We start from the raw sequence: 12,265 nt of genomic DNA on the forward strand, positions 1-12,265 counted from the left end.
GCAGAAGACTCAGTGTGGAGAGGTCTGGAGACTGCACAGTGCAAAGCAGAGAATAACAACTTTGTAACAGAATGTTGCATTATAAGCACAGGTGTGTATCCAAGTGCTAATAGAGGTTGAGACCCGAATATCTCAAGTTTGAGGCCAGCCTAGGTCACCTAGCAGGACCCTGTCTCTTAAAAATAAGGATATCAAATAATGTGGGATGCAGTTTGGAAATATTAGGTTGATAAACACAGATGCAAAACTATGGGTGCCTGTTTGTTTGCTTTTGAGACAGTGTCTTCTGTAGCATGGGCTGGCCTCTAACACACTATGTAGCCAAGGATGACACTGAACTCCTGATCCTTCCACACCCATCTCCCAAGTGCTAGGGTTACAGGTGTGTCTCACCATGCCTGCTATAAATCTACGCTTTGGGATGTGAAAAATATGTTATAAACCTGGGCTGGATGTTTTCATACAATGAGGATACAGTCATTTTTCACTCATGTACTTGAAAACAATAAATGACATTTGTACAACACAGTTCCAGTGGCGTGTGAAGAATTGTGACATGCTCTTTGTGATGTATTTTTTTGCCCTGCACTTTCCTTTCCAAGCTCAGCTAGCTGAGGTCTTCACATGCTTGGAGTAGGGGGGTCAGAATTTGCTACCAAGGATTCTAAACTAGTCACCGGACTCCTCTCTTGCATGTTCTCATGATTAATAATGGAAACCAGGGTTGTTGTTATCAGGGACAGGCACATTCTTTGTTGTCTCCCCATTAACTATCAAAAGCCTAGCCTAGCAGATCTGTTCTGAATGTGTCCCAGAAGGTGAATGAGACATGGGAGATAAGAAAAAAATTCACCAGTGACCTAGTAGGAAGAAGAAGAGGAGAGTGGGAAGGGGTAGTGGCTTTGTCTAGGAAGAAGCTGTGTGTTAGAGAAAAGACAATGATTACTCTGTACCCTGTTCTCTACCTAGGAAACTGCCTGCTGGCTTCTCCTTCCGATCCCCATCAGCTCACAGTCAGGACAGCTTGGTGAAGCTTCGAACAGCTTGGAGACTTCATTTCCCAGTGTGGAGTTTGAGCGGTTTGACTAGATATGACCTGTAGGTGGACGTTTCTGTCCCTCTCAGTCCCGCAGCCATTTAGTCCCAAATAAACACAGAGAGGCTAATATTAATTATGAACTGTTTGGCCTATTGCTCAGGCTTCTTATTGGCTAGCTCCCTCTTAATTATTAACCAATTTCTATTAATCTGTCTATCTCCACGTGGTCTTGATTTACCAGTGATGCCCAGACTTCTTGCTTGGTCAGCAGCTTCCTGGGGTCTCCTTGACTCTGCCTATTACCTTTTTCTATCCCTGTTTGGATTTCCTGCCTGGCTAAATCCTGCCTGTTCATTGGTCAAAATAGGTTTATTGGTCATAAAGGAACATATATTCACAGCATACAGAAGGACATCTCCATTAATGAACCCCATAGACTAGTGTGATTGAATGCTTGGCCCATAGAGAGTGGCACTATTAGGAGGTTTGACTTTACTGGAGTGGGTGTGGCTTTGTTGGAAGAAGTGTGTCTGAGTTGCCATGGTCATGGTGTCTCTTTACAGCAATAGAAACCCCAGCTAACACACCCAGTTATCCTATTCTTGATGCCTGTATACTGGCTTAGGAGTCACCATGGGTGACAAGACGACTCAGAATCTGGGGAACCTGTGTTCACTGCCTCCGTGCAGACACTTTCAGCTTTGATCCCAGCACTGGCTGGGGTGAGGCCATGGGTCCTAACCAGGAGACAGTACAAAATACGTCTTCATAGACACAGGTTTCAGCCATGCTACAGGGCAAGTCTGCCAGAGCCACAGAGAATGACCAAGTGGATTTCAGACTCTTGATAAATCCACACATTACTTTTGTTATTCAATATTTTTTGGCCTACTTGACTCACGTAGCATCAGCTGGCCTCAAATTCACTAAAGATGACTTTGAACTACTGATTCTTCTGCCTGCACCTGCCAAGGGCTGGGATTACAGGCGTGTGCCACCACACCCATCTTGTTAATTTTTCCAAGTCTCTTTGATGCTGCAACTGATCTTGGTCCCATCTACTTGTTTAAGAGACCTTACCTGGTTTACACAGTTCCCCACAATCTGTATTGCTTCTGCACGGTGACAGCCTACTTGATTCTCTGTACCCCATGTTTTCTCTAAGCGGATAAGTTAGAGTTCAAATATTCAGCAATCTGCGGTTTAGCAGGTAAAGTCTGATGCCAGGGGTTCATCTGTGACATTCCCCCATGACTTTTTTCATTGTTTGAGCATCTTTGGTAATGATCAAGACCATTCAATTGAAGTCATGAAGTCATCCTGATTTTATCATTCCTCCTTTGGGCATGGTGCCACGGATTTCTCATGTGACTTTTTTTTTTTTTGTACTGGTATATTGACCTCCAATTAAAGATCCCCAAACCTCAGTTTCCCAGGTGAATTGGGATTGCAGTCATGTGCTACCTCACTTGGATTCTTGCATTCATACTGAATATATTTTCTGGAAACAACTATTTGGTCAATGTAAAGTAGATTTCCTACAGAAATGGTGGGACAGGTTGGTTTTCTTAGTAACCAACGAGTGTACTGGCAGCTTTGGATTGGGACTGCTGGGAGCTTTTAAATGTACCGAAGTATTATAAGTAGGTGAATGTGTTCTAGTCACATGCTCAAACTCCATATTTAGCCAATAAGAGCTCTCTCATTTTTTTTTCTGACTTTTGGGCAAGCATTTGCCTACAACTACATTCTTGGTGACAGGGTTCATTGTGACCATGCTGTCCTTGTTTCTTGACTTTTTCCAGGTGAAAGGGGCCTCCTGCCTTTCCAACCCAAGTGCTGGAACCACAGATGGGACATTGTCATGCCTGGCTTTTCTATGTGGCTCTTGGGGACTTGAACTCAGATCCTCATGCTTAGGCAATATGCTCTTTACCCACTAAGCCAGCTCCCTGACCCCAAAGTGTTTTTGTGTTATTAAGTCATATAGTAACAAGCCCGCTGGATGAAAATTGATTTCCTGGTGGTTCCTGTGACTCCTGAAGACTCAAAGTATGAGTTTAGGAGCAATTTCACATAATTCTTCAATACAATTATGCCCTCAATTTGATATGCATTTAGGATTATAGTTTTCTATTTGTTTTTAAGTTTTAGAAATTCATTTCAAAAAAGTCAATAGATAGTTTAAAAGCCGTTTATTTGTTTAGCTACTTATTTTAGGGGGCATGCACATGCCACAGTGTACATGTGGGTGTCAGATAGACTGTGGGAAACTTCTCCTTCCACCATGTGGGACCTGGAGTTGAGCTCAGGTGGGCAGACCTGGTGACTCAGCCTTTAGCTGCTAAGCCATCTTGTGAGCCCTCTGTAAGTTTTACACAATGTAATAATAATAATAATAAAAACAACAGTGACAAAAGCCTTCCATGTAGCTTCCCCCTCCCCCACGGCAGGCAGCGAATAGTTCAGTCTGTGTAAGCCTTTGGTTGGTCCTGTTGCTCTGTCTTAGAAAATACAGACACTTCCATTCATACCCCCTCTGTTGATTTCACACAGGTGGCATTTTATGGGCCCTGCCCTGCGCTTGCCTTTCTTGTTGAACAATACAGCTTAGTGCTCGCTCACAGTGAAGATTTCTTCCTCATTCCCTTCTCTGCTTATCCCTGCTCTGTGCAGACCTTGTTCTGGAGGTCTCTTCCTCATTCCTTCCCATGCTTGCAGAATCTAACAGTGCATGGCTGTCCCGGAGGGTTATTTAACACTCTCCCTGATGATGGACAACTAGTTGGCTTCCTTCAGCATTTCCTGCTTATGAACAATATCACAAGAAGTAGCATTCAGTTCACTCGATGCTACTGTGGTATACATGTTTACCAGCAAGCTCTCTGGAGGAGAGAAAGAGGGGTGGGGAGGGAGACACACACAAAGACACACACATACACACACACACATACACACACACACACAGAGAGAGAGAGAGAGAGAGAGAGAGAGAGAGAGAGAGAGAGAGAGAGACAGATCAAAAATGGCCATGAAATGTAGCCTCTGGTAAATACCCCACTAATTGCTCCCTCCAAGGCTGGTTTCCAGTCAGCAGCATCAGGTCAGGCAATGTGGCGTCAGGAAGAGATATCCAATCTCTGGCTTTTATCTAGGTGTTTCTGGGAAGGTAGGGCAGATAGAAATCATCTCAAGGACATGCAACCCATAGAAGCTAACAAGATAAACAGGGATGGTTAGTTTTAAGTCTTTATTAATACTGTTTAAATGTAACTTATTTAGTTTACACACACACACACACACACACACACACACACACACACACACACACACACTGGTTTTTCAAGACAGTGTTTCTCTGTGTAACCTTGGCTGTCCTGGAACTTGCTTTGTACACCAGGCTGGCCTGGAACTCAAAGATCTACCTGAATTTGTCTCCCAAGTGCTGTGATCAAAGGTGTGAGCTGTCACTGCCTGGCAACTACTGTAGACCCCAATCAATCCATGACTTAATTTTTCAGTTTCAGTTTTTGTTTTTTGAGACAGGGTTTTTCTGTGTGTAGTCCTGGCTGTCTTAGATCTTGTTCTGTAGACCAGGCTGACCTTGAACTGGACTGCAGAGATATGCCTACCTCTGTCTCCCAAATACTGGGATTAAAGGTGTGGGCTACCACCACCAGGATTATAGTTTTATTTTATTTAGGTGTGTGTGTGTGTGTGTGTGTGTGTGTGTGTGTGTGTGTGTGTGTGTGTGTACTCATTCATATGTGTCTACATCATGGAGGTCAGAGGTAGGTACCAACTCAGTTATCCTCATTCTTTTGAGACAGGGTCTTTCACATACCCTGGAGGTCACCTATTTGGCTCGGTCGGATGACTAGCAAGGCCCCCCAGGTCCTCCTGTCTCTCTTTTCTCAGTACTGGGCCTACAAATGTGTGCCGTCATGCCCAGTTTATTTGGCTTTCATGACTTGGCTTAAGCCAACGTATCGTTTTATCTGTACCTGTTTTAATAGCCGGACAGGAAGTTCTTTTGGCCTAGGTTAGCTAGCACTAGCATCATTTGAATAACTATGAGTACACAGGTTCTGGTTTTTGGTTGTTGTTGTTTTTTTTTTTTTTTCTTTTTTTTTTTTTTTTTTTTTTCTGAGGCAAGAAATCTAAAGGCAGGCAGCCTGGTCTCTACAAGGAAGCTTTTTGTCTGCATCCCTGCCTTTTTTTTTTCTGGTCTACAACAGAGGCGAGCAGCCTTGTGGTTGAAGGTGGATGGCAGGATACCAGACGTCAGGTTCATAATCCAGAAAATAGGAATGGAGAGGTAGGAACTTGCTACAATGTCCAGGCAAGTTTGCTGTATTCCAAGATACTTCCTGGGATTCCATACAGCACTCTTCTTATAATTGGCTGGACACCACAGTTATATAGTCAGACTTAGCTGTAAAAATAAAAGGATAATACATCTTAATATATACATCTGCTCGGCACTTTTATTTATCCATTTTAGCTTACTAACTAAAAACATGGAAAATAAGTATTAGGTGGGAAACAAGTAGACTGCATCTTTCTGCCTAAATCTTTCAAGCCCCTCCCCCCAAAAGCTGTATCTGGTCACATACAATTCCGACAGCATTGGTGCTTCGGGGATGGTCTTGCACACAATATCACACAAAAGCTTCTTATGGCATTATATCGATGTTTTCTGTATGTGCCAGCTTCCACACTCTCACTCCCTTTTATTTGTATAAAACAGAGCCCAAGATTTGTATTTCACATGTCTTTCTTGTTTCTCTTATAGTTTAAAAGTGAATTGTAGAAAAACAGGTCAGTAACACAACACAGTGTTGCTGGGGGAAAGAGAAGAAACAAGGCACACAAAGGACTGGAAACTATGAGGTGTTCTATGGTCCCATCTCTCTCCTCTTCTATCTCCTCCTCATTCCTCTTATCTTTGTTTTTCCTTCCTCCAATCAAATGTAAAGAAGAGGCTGAGGATGGTGGGGTGGGAACCTCTCTCTTTGCTGAGTCAATGCTCCGTACACGTTATTGGATGGCTTCTGCAGTGGAAATTCCGATAGTATCTGGTGGGTGGTTGGACTTCCTGTTCTAGGCACATAGTCAAATATCCCTTTAGGTATACTCCTATTTTCCTACTTATTGTTAACATGTATTACTTTTTTCTATCCTTGGATCTGGCTTATTTCAATCCATAAGTGTATTGTGTAATTTACCCATACTGTCTTCATACATAAAGAGTTTACATTGTATAAGTAGGCTGCAATTTATTTCCCCTTATGCAGTGGACAGACCATTGGACTATTTGTGGCAGCTCCTATTATAATTAAGTCTACCCAAACAATCTTACACATGCGATTGCTATACACATGTCTTGGGTATATGGCTACCTGTGGAAATGCTGGGTCACAGGACAAATGTTCACCTGTATTAGAAACCTCCAGACAGCTCTCCAAAGGGACCATGCTCACCACCATCTGGAGCTCCCAGGCTGTGCACCTTCATCAGTGCTATATGCACAGAGAGTGTTCTGGGACACTTCTTGTAAACCCTTGGCTGAGAATGAAGGCTCTTACTCCATTCACTGAGTCAGGTATCATTGTTGGCTGACAGCCATGTGCCAAGTGACAGCTGTGACAATCGCCATCACACAGAGAGAATGGTCCTACCTGCCTCAAGCAGGCCCTGTGCTGACTCACCTGCGGTGGCAGTGAGAATGGCTGTGATGGCCCTGGCATGTAATAAATCATGATGGATAATGGCAGTTTCCGACTCCCCATTTCCAGTGCTCTTCGGCAGATAAATTGAGACTTTGGTAGCATAATTATTCCTTTTGCCCCATGGCATCCTCACACCTCCCAATGCCTTCTCGTGAGAATTTTAGAAAACAAACAAACCTTCCCAAGTGCAAACTTGAAGGCATCAGTCTGTTCCCTCTAGGTCTTGACCTAGTTCTGTATTCTCAGGTTTTAGAAGATTAACTGGGAGGCTGATCAGTAAACTACCTTTATATACATGTGAGGCTGCTGGGTGGTGGTTGGGTGCACCTTTAATCCCGGCACTTGGAAGGCAGAGGCAAGTGGAACTCTGTGAGTTCGATGCCAACCTGGTCTCCAGAGCGAGTGCCAGGAGAGGCTTCAAAGTTACACAGAGAAAACCTGTCTCGAAAAAACAAACAAAAAACAACAAAAGAAGACACATTTGAGGCTAGAGTTCCATCTTAGCACCCATGTGAGACACTGAACATGGTAGTATATACTTGTTTTGTTGTTGTTGTTGTTGTTTTCACATAATTTTTTATTGTGTCTTCAGGAATTTCACATCCTGAACCCCAATCCCACTCATTTCTCAGTCCCTCCATATCCTCCCTTCACCCTTGTAGCACCCCCAAAGGAACACTAAAAAAGGAATAATAAAAATAAACTAAAAATAAAAAATACAGATAAGAATATTCATTTAAAACCAACAAATAAAAGCAAACAACAGCAACAAAACCACTTTGGTCCTCCATCTTTCTCAACTCTCCATCTTCATTCTTCTTAGTGGCATTGAGAGCTGCCGTGTATTGTGCAGTAGACCCCTTTTTCCAGACAGCTTTCCTTGCAAATATTCATTGTGTAATATGTTTTTGGTCAGGTTCAAGGCCTGTGGCTTCCTATACACCAACAATACTGGGCCCCCACTGAAACTCATCTCAGATATCCCGCTATCGCCCTAGTCATGGAGCTCCTGTCGCTATGGTTCTGCAGGACCTTTTTGCACTCCAGCAGGTGAGCAAGGGTAGATGTTGGGGTAGATGGGATAGATGTTCAGAGTGTCAACTCAAAGCCCTGATATGTGCTTGGGTGGTAGCTGAGCCGGTCAGTTGGGCCCCAAGGACAGCCCAGCTTTCCCAAGTGTGGGGGTGGGGTAGGGGCTAAGGGGGTGTCAGGGGCAGCATTCCTATTAGGGGCAGGGTCCATTCTCCTGTGCTGGCGGGTCAGGGGTTGGCTATCTTGGGGTTCACAAAAAGCAGGGTCAGCTCTGTAATTCCAACTCTGGGGAGGCAGAGACACTAGGATCTCTGGGACCCTTGGTTAGCAATCTAGTCTAATTGGTGAGTTCAAAGGAGGTGGACAGTATTTCTGAGAGTGACACCTGAGGCTGTCCTCTGGCCTCCTCGTGTGTGTATGCATGAGGACATACAAATGGGCACACTCATCCTCACACACATTCATCCATGCCTACATAACATATGAGCATGAAAAAATAGCTGGCCCATTATGGTGGGAAAACGATGGTATGCCATGGTGATTTTAGTGTCCATTTCCCACGAGCTCGTGAGGCTGAGCTGCTCCACACACGGAATGGACATCCGGACACCTTAACTGTCCCACCTTTCAGTCCAGATTCTTCTTTTCTTCCTATGACATAAGTTCTTTATTTATCCCACTTTTCCCCCAGGCTTGACTTTTACTCTTCTGATTTCCACAGATTTTCTGAATTAAAAGTTGTGAATATTTTCCAATTTAAGTTTGGGGAACCAAGGATTTTTGCTTAAGAAACACTTGTCTACAACAAAGACATAACTATATTATGTGCCTTGTGTTAGAAGTTTTATTTTCTTTCTCTAATTTTTGGTTTAAAATCCATCTAATCCATTTTTCTCTGTGTGAAAATACAATGAATCTAACAGTAATTTATGAAAGAAAAATCGGCATTGTTGTCATAGCTAGGCGTGGGAGCCTGTTCCTAGGCAGGGTTTTGTTTCATTGCTTTATTTCTGTGTCTCTCCCAATTCCTATTCAAAACTGTTTTTATAAGTCAATAATTAGAGCTAGTGAGTTGGATCTTACAAATCTATTTTTCCAAATTGCCCTGCTTAGTGACTAGGCCCTGAACTTCCACATTTGTTCCAAATAACTTTCTAACGTACATAGAAAGATTTTCTTTGGTTTTGTTTGAGAATGATTTGAATCCATAGTAGAATCTGGGGGAGATGACACATTTATAGTATTCCAGTTCCTGAGTTTTGTTTTCTAATTCACTATCCTGGTATCTTTCTTTGTTCAGATTTTCCTTAGTTGTGGAAGCAATGTTTTATAGTTTCTATGTAGAAGTTTTGTGAATCTCTTCCTAGATTTTTTCTCTTGAATGTACCTTGATGTTTTGATGCATTTCAATGCAAAATAGTATCTTTTTAGATGTTTAATACTTATTTATTTTATGTGTATGGGTGTTTTGCTTACAAATATGTATGTGAACTATGTACATGCTTGGTTCCTGTAGAGGGCATTGGATACCCTGGGAATGGAATTATGGGTGCTAGGAATTGAACCCAGTTACTCTACAAGAACAATTAGTGCTCTTAAGCACAGAGCCTTCTCTTCAACTGTAAGATAAAATAAACCCCTCTCTCTCCAAGCTGCTTTGGCCATGGTGTTTTATCACAGAGATAAATAAACACCCTACTTAAGACATACTGCAAGTTTTATATCTATGTTATAATGCTACATAATTTTATTTCTCATTGTGACCTTGCCTGGTCTTAGAATCAGAGAAATTATGGTCTCCTCTAATGTGGAGTTTCTTTGTGGGAGGTTGTTTTCTATGTATTTGTTTGTTTGATACAGGGTCTTGCTCCATGTGGGCTTGAATTTACTCTACAGCCCAAACTTGCCTCAAACTCAGTCCTCCTGCCTCAGTCTTCCAGCCACTGGGATTGTGGGTATGCACCACCATGCCTGACACTGAATTTAATTTCTTTAATTTGTCTTGATCATTCAAGCTTTCTGTTTCTTCTTGAATTAATTTCTGTAATTCATATATATGGTGGTTTGAAAGAAAATGGCCTCCAAAGAAAGTGGCACCATTAGGAGGTGTGGCCTTGTTGAAGGAAGTGTGTCACTGTTGGGATGGGCTTTGTGGTCTCTTTTACTCAAGCTTCCCTCAATTGACTTCCTGTTGCCTGCAAGAAGCAGCACTCTCAGCTCTAGCACCACATCTGTCTGCAATCCATGGTCCCTGTCACGATGATAGCAGACTGAACCTCTGAAACTGTAAGCCACCACCCCAATTAAATGTTTTCTTTCTAAGTGTTGCCATGGTCATGGTGTATCTTCACAGCAATAAAAATTCCTAACTAAGACAACATATTAGTGGATTTATTCATTTCATCTAAGCTGTCAGACTTACTGGAATAAAGTTGTTCATTAATACCCTCATGTGTTAATGTTTTCTTAAGTCTTCAATGAAGTCTTATTTTTCACTCCCAATATGGTGTAGATGTTGGTGTCATGTTTGCTGGCTTTGAGAGCAGCAGGAACACTAACCTGCCATGAGTTATTTTATTAGTGCTGGTGCTAATGCTGCTATTATTACCTGGGGCAGGTCCTACAACCCTGCTAAGTGTCAGTTTCCTTGTCTGAAAAGTGAGGAAAACAGTATCTTGTATCACAATGTTTTAGTAGGAACCAAGAAATTCAAAGTGAAATTGCTTCACGGACTAAGACAAATTTTATAGATAATGCACAGATCAAGTTTGGGTTCTGCATCTGTGGGTGCCTTGAAGGAAGAAAATGTCTCCTTTTATATTTCTGTAATACTTAACACAGATCCCAGGACATATTTTGATTTAATAAATATTTTGTTGAACTCAAAGTTTTATACATCAGCAGAAACAATTCTCATACATTAACTCCGAAGTAAAAGTACATTGTATGCCCAAGTCATTGATGACCTCCGGATTAACCAAGATGATATTTCTGGTTTTTATTACCATTATTTATACTAAAATACACCCAGTAATGTATGTAAATTTCATGGTGTCTTACAGGGTTAGCTTTTCTTGAATAACTAGAAAAATATGTCTAGCAATCTGTAAAGGGTGGGGGAATCCCGAAGTCCTGTCTCATCCTGGAAACTGAGGGGGAAATGCACATACTTTGGCAATCAAATGGGCAGTGTACAGAATCTGTAAGCAGTTTCCTAAGAGCTGTGTCAGTGGAGTTTGCAGACTCTAATCAGGTGGCCACACCCCTTTGACCTGATACAAATCTGTCTGTTCAGAGGAATTAAGTCGACCGGAGACAGGTCTGGCGTCATCTTTACACCCCACTGACCTTCCCTTGTTCATACATGCCCATCTCCCACATCTGGTTTAAGTTCAAGAGTGAGCTTCATGCTGATTCCATCAGTGTTTCCTGACCTTGATATTTCACATAGAACCCTCTTAAGTTGTTGCCACACTTAGGTGCTACAGTTATGGGTTTTGCCTAAGATTGTCTTTTGACAAGTTTTCTTTTACTTAAAGGGTTGTATCCCAAGAGAAACAATGTTATCATCAAAAATCAGTAACCAACAACACTCTTTTAGATCATAATAAAAATAAAAAATGACAATGAAACAACTTTATTTAATGCTACACAGCGACTTACTTATTGAGGATTCGGAAGTGGAGGTCTGCTCTCCATTGCAATGAAAAGTAGTTAGAAATTCATTAAAACTTAAACAAGCTGATTTATTTTTAATGTAACAAAACTCCCAAAGAAATGGAAACTTGGGCAATCTCTTTGCTACCTTATTTCATGTTGCTTAAAGATTGGTTTCCTATCACACAAAGGAATCTCTTGGGCCTCTCTTTGAGATACGCTGGGTCACATCCCAGGCCTCATCTATTATGTTCTATTTTCCTCCTCCAAGAGTTAATACCTTCTCCTTCAGTTCTCACTCACACAGTGTTCTTGAGCTATGGATGGCTCTTCTTTACCTACTGATGGCCAGCTCCTCTCTAATGCTGTCACTGTGGGAAATAAAAAAAAATCCCTGGGAATTTTATGTAGAAACAGTCATAGGGAAAATGGAAAAGCAAGAAGTGGTTGGTGATCTCGACTCAGACAAAAGTCATGCAGTCTTCCTGTATGACAGCATTTTCAAGATGCTCTCTTCACTTTCTGACACTTTTCTTTTGAAATTCATTTGTGTTAAAAGTAGGCATGTTCTTCTAAAATGCCTGAAGTCAGGGCCATGCCAGCAGTGAGAGAAAGAACAGACAGAGAGGGGGCAGGGCAGTTGTGAAAGGATGCCACTGAAACAACGTGAATATGGTCTATAGATTACATAAGGGTATTTGGAGGAGTGTTGATTGTCTGACATTAATAATTCATCCGTGATTACATAAGAGATGCCCTTGTTTTTTTTAGGAAGTGCATACTAACATACTTAAAGTTAAAGGAA

This window comes from Cricetulus griseus, chromosome 3 (assembly GCF_003668045.3).
Source record: "Cricetulus griseus strain 17A/GY chromosome 3, alternate assembly CriGri-PICRH-1.0, whole genome shotgun sequence".
Lineage (NCBI taxonomy): Eukaryota > Metazoa > Chordata > Mammalia > Rodentia > Cricetidae > Cricetulus > Cricetulus griseus.